The sequence below is a fragment of the Geotrypetes seraphini genome, chromosome 11, assembly GCF_902459505.1.
Source record: "Geotrypetes seraphini chromosome 11, aGeoSer1.1, whole genome shotgun sequence".
Lineage (NCBI taxonomy): Eukaryota > Metazoa > Chordata > Amphibia > Gymnophiona > Dermophiidae > Geotrypetes > Geotrypetes seraphini.
The window spans coordinates 49,155,926-49,164,474 of NC_047094.1; positions in this window are offsets into that span (position 1 = coordinate 49,155,926).

Sequence of the window (8,549 nt, forward strand, 5' to 3'; positions counted from 1 at the left end):
TCATCTTCGTCTTCTGTTGGCAGATCCTTTTATGGATCAGGATAAGAGTTTGGATAGACTTTCTCTCCGCGGAATCTGAGCATGGCCCATTTCTTGTATGTGACAGTGTACAGCGCTGTGTACGCTCTGGAAAGTGTGCATGTTAGTAATAGTGTAATCTTCTGCATCCTGGATATTGAGATTTGTGGCTCAAGCGTTCTAGCTCTTTTTATGGACGTGAGATCTGCTTGACCTAGACCTCATGGCCTCGTCTCTCAATTCTAAGCTTCCTAGCTTCTTCGGCGGGCCCAGGGAGTGGGAGTTAGAGGGGGTAGCTGCATGGCTCCTTTCTCGCTTCTGCCTTCTCTTTTTCATTGTTTTCCGCTGGCTGATGATGGCTTGGATTTGCCACCTCGAGCTCGCTTTCCGGGCACAGTATTTGTAGAATCTCTGGATTGGCGGCACCATCCTTACTTTGCGGATTTGATGAGTCTTTCGACAGCCGAACTAAGAAGTTTCCTGGTATCTCCAGCTTTGCTCGCCTAGGGTCCGTTCAACATGGATATTTGTACTACTTTAGTATTACGACCTAGTTTTTTTGAAAAATCTTGGTGTAAGGGTTATGCGAAGCAGGTTGTTTCTTCTCTTATCCAGGTGCTACGGACGTCTTCTCCTGTGGCTTCTGCTTCCTTTTGGAGGTTTTTCCTTTCTTGGGTGCTTCTTAACGTTTGAACCACTCCAGAGTTCCTTTTTGGCACAGGTGTATTGTCGAGGGCTTAGCGTTCAATTCCCTTCAGCTTCTAGTGCCATTCTTGGCTTGTTACAAGGGCTAGGTATATTGCTCTTCGCTTACTTCTCAGCTTCATGTAGTTCAGGTCCTAAACAGAGTGCGGTATATTCATGCGCCTCTTAGAAAGCCCGGTTTGGAGTACAATCTTCACGTACTTCTTCTCAGTTTACCGAAGGCTTCATTTCATCCTTGTCTTTTGGGACTCTAAAGGGCTGTATCGTTGAACATGGGGTTTCTTGTGGCCATGCTTCAGCTCTGCAGTTTTCTATGTTGCAGGCCTTGTTCAACGGGGATTCCTATTTCTAATTTCCGAAATATGGGGTATCAGTTCGGATGGTACCATTATTTCTTTCTAGGGGGGTGTCATCCTTTCTTTTATGTCATGCTCGCTTTCCTTCCTTCTTCCTGGGAGGAGAAATTGGGAGCAGTGCTTTTATTCACTGCATTTTTTGATATGTACGTAGCGTTCTCTGTGAGCTCGGTTTCTAACGACTTTTAGTTGTTTATATCTCCTTTTTGTATTCTTCAAGGGACGCCTCAAACGTTTGGCGGCGTCCGAAGCCTCCATCGCTCAATGGGTCCAGGAGGACATTCTTTATGCTTGCTTGATGGCAGGGAAGCGGTTGGCAAAAGAATTTCATGACCATTCCGCTGGAGCAATGGCTACTTCTTGGGCTCGGCCCAGAGGTTTTTTCCTTGGAGGAGATTTGTCTCGCGGCTAATTGGTCTTCCGAGAGTGCTTTCTCTCCGCATTTCTGCTTGGATGTGGGGGCGCATGCGGTAGGGGCGTTTTGTGCTTCGGTTGTTGCGGAGGTGGTGTTTGCTTCCCACCCAGATTGAGGATTGCTTTGCTACATCCCATTGGTCTCTGGATTCATCTGCTGCTGTTGCTAGGGAAGGAAAAATTATGTTCTTACCTGTTAATTTTCTTTCCCTTAGACGCAGCAGATGAATCCAGAGCCCCTCCCTTTCTGGATATTGTCTCTCGGTTTTTTCTTTTGCAACTTTCACAGTTTGTTATTATGGCAGGTTGTTTTCTGTATTATTGCATTTTGAGATGTGTTATGGGAAAGAAGTTTTTTACATGCTATGCCTATTGCTGGTTACGTGTGCTTGGGCAAGGAGCTATACTGATGAGACAGGAGGAGTGCCAGCCAATAGGACCACCTGTTAATCAGTTTCTCTATCTCCGCCTGCTGGTAGATGTGAGCTATCCCATTGGTCTCTGGATTCATCTGCTGCGTCTAAGGGAAAGAAAATTAACAGGTAAGAACATAATTTTTCCTTCCAGCTCACGTGCAACTTGAAGGGGGCAGCAGAGCCCTCTCGTGAAGGAGGAGGTATTCAGAAGCTGGAGTGGATTCCTTCTGCACAGCTTTCGAGCATGAGGATATTACCTGTCCATCCAGAATGACACACCTATTGCACTAGAATTAATTTTATGCTTAAATCTTTTTATTGTTGAACAGATAAAAGAACACAACAGTACATATAGTCCTTCCATCGAAGCACAGTTTAACATGGACAGCTTGTAAACAAAGTCTTCTAAACCCAACCATCTCCACCCCCACAAACCACTGAACCATTACATATTGAGAATCTGACTTCTAGCCAAAGGTGTCAAAGTGGACCAAGAAGGTTCCCAGGTGGCCTGGAATGTCTGTCCTTGCTAAGAGGAAAAATCCGCCCCAAACTGAATTAGATAAGCACAACATCATTACAAACTGATTTAGATAAGCACATCAGTTTCTCCATAGGGGGTCTCAGGATGGACCCATTGCTGCAAAATACTACAAAATGCCATAAGCACAGTCCATTTAAGAAATTGGGTCAAGCTCTGGAAGACATTGCCAGAGGATGTGGTAAGAGCGGATAGCGTAGCTGGTTTTAAGAAAGGTTTGGACAAGTTCCTGGAGGTAAAGGCCATAGTCTGTTATTGAGAAAGACATGGGGAAGCCACTGCTTGCCCTGTATTGGTAGCATGGAATATTACTACACCTTGAGTTTTGGCCAGGTACTAGTGACCTGGATTGGCCACCGTGAGAACGAGCCACTGGGCTTGATGGACCATTGGTCTGACCCAGTAAGGCTATTCTTATGTTCTTCTTTCCTTGAGACGAGGCCTGGGTAAGATCCTAAATAACACAGAGACTGAAGGCGTCACAGAGGTCTGCCAAATATTGGAAAAAAATGCATAATTTTCCTCCAGAATGACCCAATTTTGTTTCATGACCAAAACATGTGGCCACACTTTGGACAGGCCACCATAGCGACTATGTGGTAGTGAATAGCCTTGTTAGGAGCAACATATAGTCTCCAAATGATTTTATATTACAACTCCCATAAATCATGTTGAATTGGAGAGATTTCAATTTGATGATTGTTTGAGATAGCATATCCTCTGGGAGAGATGGCTAACTCTCTAGACCAGTGGTCCCCAACTCTGTCCTGGAGGACCACCAGGCCAATTGAGTTTTCACGCTAGCCCTAATGAATATGCATGAGAGAGATCTGTTTATAATGGAGGTGCCAGGCATGCAAATCTGCTCCATGAATATTCATTAGGGCTACCCTGAAAACCCGATTGGCCTGGTGGTCCTCCAGGACAGAGTTGGGGACCACTGCTCTAGACCACTTGTTCATTATAGGAGCCAGATCCACCATTGAAGAGTGCTCTTTCAGATGCATGTGGTGAAAGCGCAGTAGGACGTGGTCTTATGAACCAAAAGTAAATGCCAACACAAGCTCCTGCACTTCAGTCATCATGAAAGTCAATGGAAGGGAAAAAAATGTAATGACTCAATTGGAAATAGACAAAATAATCCCTGGAGGCCAAGTGACATTCCTTCTTTAAGGTCTCAAAATATTTCAGAATATTGGCCTCATTTAACATACGAAACAGGTAGACAACATCCCTCTTGTTCCATCAAGAAAATGTGGCCCCTTTGCAGCCAGGCTTGAACTGTTCATTGCCCTTGACCTGCAAAAAAAAAAGAAGTGGGATGTCTACTATAGGCCTACCTAGCCTTACAGAGCGCCTTTTCCAAAGTTTTGATCCCCTAGTGATATGCCTATTGCGAGCACTAACATAAGAAAGAATTTCCCCACCAAGTGCCTACAATTAATTTTATTCATTGACCTTAATGGAATAACTTTTCACTAAAAAATATTTGTTAAATCCTGAATTTGGGAAACAGTGCTCAATTGATTTCAAATGTAGCTTTCACCATAAACCATTTCAGCAATATCTGTCTTTCATGTCTATTGAATCAACAGCTAAACAGAGCTGGAGGTACACTAATAAGCAAGCAGATTATTAGAGCCAAAAGCCAGCACAAATGAACACACTGCAATTACCTTAAAAATCTTTGTCACAAATTGCCTCATAAATACATAAATTAAATCACCCACACAGAATAAGCACATGTAATGAAAGAAAAGGTTTTACCACAGAAAGGCAACTCCTACACTGTTTCAAGGACATGGTTTGAATGTCCTGATTCCCACTCCAGTCAGTTACAAGCGTAGGAGCGCATTAGTAGGAACAAACCTTGAATACAGCTGTATGATTGCAATGCACACCTCTTCACAATGAGAGTAACAAAACTAGAGAACATGCAAATGAGTCTCTGTGCAAACTGGAAAGGCCAAACAAAATGGACAAATGCCCTCTCTCAAATTTCAAAAAACTTCTTTCCAAATTGCTTTTTTTTTCAGTTCAAAAGTAGCTTTAAAAATTTGCTAACTTATAAGCATGTGGAACAGTATTTAACATGCTGAGGGAGGTGCTTATAAATTACCTGTGTATATATGAATAAAAGTTAAGTGCTCAGAAAACACAGTATCTTTGTTTATATGATTCATGAGCAAACGTTCCATGAAGTGGAATATAAGCAGAGCAGTGGAGGTATCAGTATTTAGGGCAGATTATTATCATATAAAATACACGAATAAGCACATTTTAGCAGCACATACTGTATATAGACAAATATAAGCTGAGACCCCCCCCCATTTTTCCCCCCACAAAAAGGAGGAAAAATAGTTGACTGGAATATAAGATGGGGAGCTTAATATTCAAGTGCCCTGCCAGAATCTGAACCCAGCGCCCCCTCCCTCACTTCCTCCCTCCCCTGCCAGGCACTGCACCCAGCCCTCTTCACTCCCTGCCCGGCTCTGCAACCAGCCCTCCCTCCCTCCCTTCCAGGCTCTGCACCCCCTGTCTGCCAATATCCTGCATGCCGCTGTGCCTTCCGTAAGATCCGCATACCTGGAATCCTTGGTGGTTGAGAGGTGTAGTGGGCAGGAGCGTGGAAAGCGAATATAAGCCGAGACGTCCATTTTTTGGCCCAAAAATCTCAGCTTATATTCGAGTATATATGGTATATAATGTACATAGTTAATCCCTGCCATGAAGCAGGTGCAACTCTGTGAAGTACTTTTCAGGAAGGCACATACCCCCTAAATAGAAGCACTATTTGCACAATAAGATAATTAGAATAAGTGTCAGGCACATTCAGCAGTATTCTATAACTTTAGCTTCACAAGCCACATACTGTACAACATGCAAGGAAGTATACAAATATTTTCAAACATTTAAGGGTCCTTTTACTAGGCGCGCTAACCAATTTAGCGTGCGCTAATTGATTTAGTGCACGCTAATCAATTTAGCACACGCTACATGCTAAGGCGCCCATTATATTCTATGGGCGCCTTAGCATTTAGCATGCACTAAATCGGTTAGCTCACCTTAGTAAAAGGACCCCCTAAATGTTTGAAAATCTTTGTATACCCCCTTGCATGTTGCAGGGCATTAGGCACCTCCCTCTGTATCCCAGATGCACTGGGAAGGCCCGCCATTTTGGATCAGCAGGCCTCAGAGCTGGAGGGACCAAGCCTCCATCCTGCTGTCTTCACAAGAAGGTACGAGGGGGGGGGTCAGGGGAGCATCTGGTGGTAGGAGGGAGTGGGCATTCCTCCTGCCTTTCTTGGGGGGAGAAGAGAAGATTTGGAGGGTGGCGCCTGGCACAGGGAGTGCCTCCATTGGCAGGAGTGAGTGGGCATCGCTCCTGCCAATTTTTGCTGGTTCACTGGTTCCTAGTGCCATTTTGTTGGGGAGATGTCAGGGAGTGTTGTCATCAGCGGGAGGGAGATGCTTTTTCTTCTTTTTTTTAATGGGGCAGATATTGTGAATATGTAACACATGCACATCATCTGTGTCCATTTAAAAAAGTGCTGGTAAGACAGGTAAGTGGCTGGTCTTGACCAGTTGTACTGTTTTTATGCATAGCCAAGTGATGTTAGTGCATCAATCACTCGAGTAGTTTGCATGGGGTTTTAATATGAAATAGCTAATATGCATGGCTGGATTGAAAAATAGGCAATCGAGGTAAGAAATGTGGTTAGCTGTTTTGTGCATCGGGTTGGCAAATGATCATCACTAAAGCAGTCAAAAACCCTCCTGCTCCAATGCCTCTCGCGACGATTCTGAGGCCTTAGGCCTCGCCCTGGCAAATCATATGATTAAAACTACGGGCTCGCAATGCAGGGAAGGGCAGGAGAGATTTGGGGCAGCAGAGAGCAGGGTTTTGGACTGGTACCCAGCAGTCATTTTTTGGGTTGATCGGCCAGCCTAGTCGGATCGGGAAATTTGTTTAATGACTTGTATCCCTACCTACTTTGCATGCAGTTCCCCTCATTTGCATGCACGGATTGGAAGCAGATCACAGGAGAGGTTAATGAATCAGTACACGATCGGTTTGCTTTGTGAATCTAGCCCTTTCTCCCTAAACAGACCTCCCAAGTTCACATGCTATGCAATGACACACAAATTTTTCACTGGATTAGGAGAGGCCAATTTAACAGTTGATTTACTTGCATCAATCCCTTTGAGGAGAACTACCCTCCTACTTGTAAATTAGCTGTATAAATAAGATCCCAGGGAACACCTCCTCTCAATGGGTCAAGAAGTCCACCTACTGCAGAACTAGCTGCATTAGGAATAGTTGATTAACCTGACTAAAATACTTTTTACCAATATAAATTACTTTGAGACTTGTCCTTCTCCAGTACCTGTGTAAATAAAGCAAGGCTGTGGGGGACCATAGTATCTTATGTACGTAGCATTGTTAGAATGATGTCTAGTGACCAGTGTTCCCGCTAAGCTGCGTTGGCCTGCGCTCGCGCACAAAATATTACATCGCAGCGCAAAGTTTCTCTTCACAGCGCACACACGCGTCGGTAAGGTAAGGGGACGCATTGGGGGGATTGCACTTCCCCACAATTGCCATGCTTCGGTTCCTCTTCTTCCTTCCTTCCTCCCCCCCCCCCCCCCGCGGGACCCTGCGGCACCATCAACTCTTACTCCCTCTAATGTCGGCCCTGCAGCTCCAGACTTCCTCGCACCTTCTCCCCTCCCCCTTTGGATCGCTATTATTTTAAATGTTATAGCCGCGGAGCTGTATCCATCAGTGGAGATGTCTAACCTCGGCCTGCCCCGGAACTCTTACTGCAACAGTGACTTCCTGTTCCTGCCTAGACGGGCGGCTGCTGCAGTAAGAGTTCCGGGGCAGGCCGAGGTTAGACATCTCCACTGATGGATACAGCTCCGCGGCTATAACATTTAAAATAATAGCGATCCAAAGGGGGAGGGGAGAAGGTGCGAGGAAGTCTGGAGCTGCAGGGCCGACATTAGAGGGAGTAAGAGTTGATGGTGCCGCAGGGTCCCGCGGGGGGGGGGGGAGGAAGGAAGGAAGAAGAGGAACCGAAGCATGGCAATTGTGGGGAAGTGCAGAGCTGCAGGGAAGAGTGTTGCGGTACCCAGCTGGAGGGAGAAGGAAGATGAGGGAGGGAATTAAAGGAGATGCCAGGGCTTGGAGCGTAGGAGGAAGGTATGCCAGTCTAAGGGAAAAGGAAGGGGGAGATGTGAGAGCATGGAGGGGGAGCGAAAGATGGAAGAAAAGGAAAGGAGAGAGATGCCAGAGAATCAGGGAAGGGGAGATACCAGACTATGAGGAGAGGTGTGGGAGAGGGAAGGCGAGGAGAGAGATGCCAGACCAATGGGGTGAAAGGAGAGATGGAAGGGGGAGGCATACAGTTTCTGGAAGGGGCATAGAAGGAGAGAAGATGCCATATAGGGGAAGAGAGACGGCAGACAGTGGATGGAAGGAAGAGAGTTACAAGAAGATGAGGAAAGGAGAAACCACAGAAGACAAAGGTAGAAAAAAATTTCTATTTATTTATTGCTTTAGGAGACATGTGTCACTGTTTCTGTGAAGCATTGTATGCAGAGTCCAGCTTCTTGCTGGTTCAATTTAACCTTTGTCTATGTATTTTTATTTTATCCCCCCTTTTACAAAACTGTGAAGCGTTTTTAGCACCAGCCTTGGTGGTAGCAGCTCTGATGCTCAGAATTTTATGAGCATCAGAGCTGTTACCTCCGTAGCTAAAATCCACACTACAGTTTTGTAAAAGAGGGAGGGGTTAGTTTGTGATTACATATTCCTTACTAGGCGAAGGTGTTTTCTGTGTTCTGTGTGTTCGAAAGACATGGTTTTCTGTTAGGATTGACGGTGTAGGATTGATCTGTGCTGGTCTGGCTTGTTTAGTTTTACAATGGGTGTATTGATGTACTGCTCACTGCAATATGTAAGATGCTGCCTTTTCCTAGGTACTCATGTGTGACGTGTGGTTTGTTACTAAAAATCATGTTTTTCTTACAGATGGGGGGGGGTGCCAAAAAATGATGGGCCCCGGATGTTACATATGCTAGGTACGCCACTGT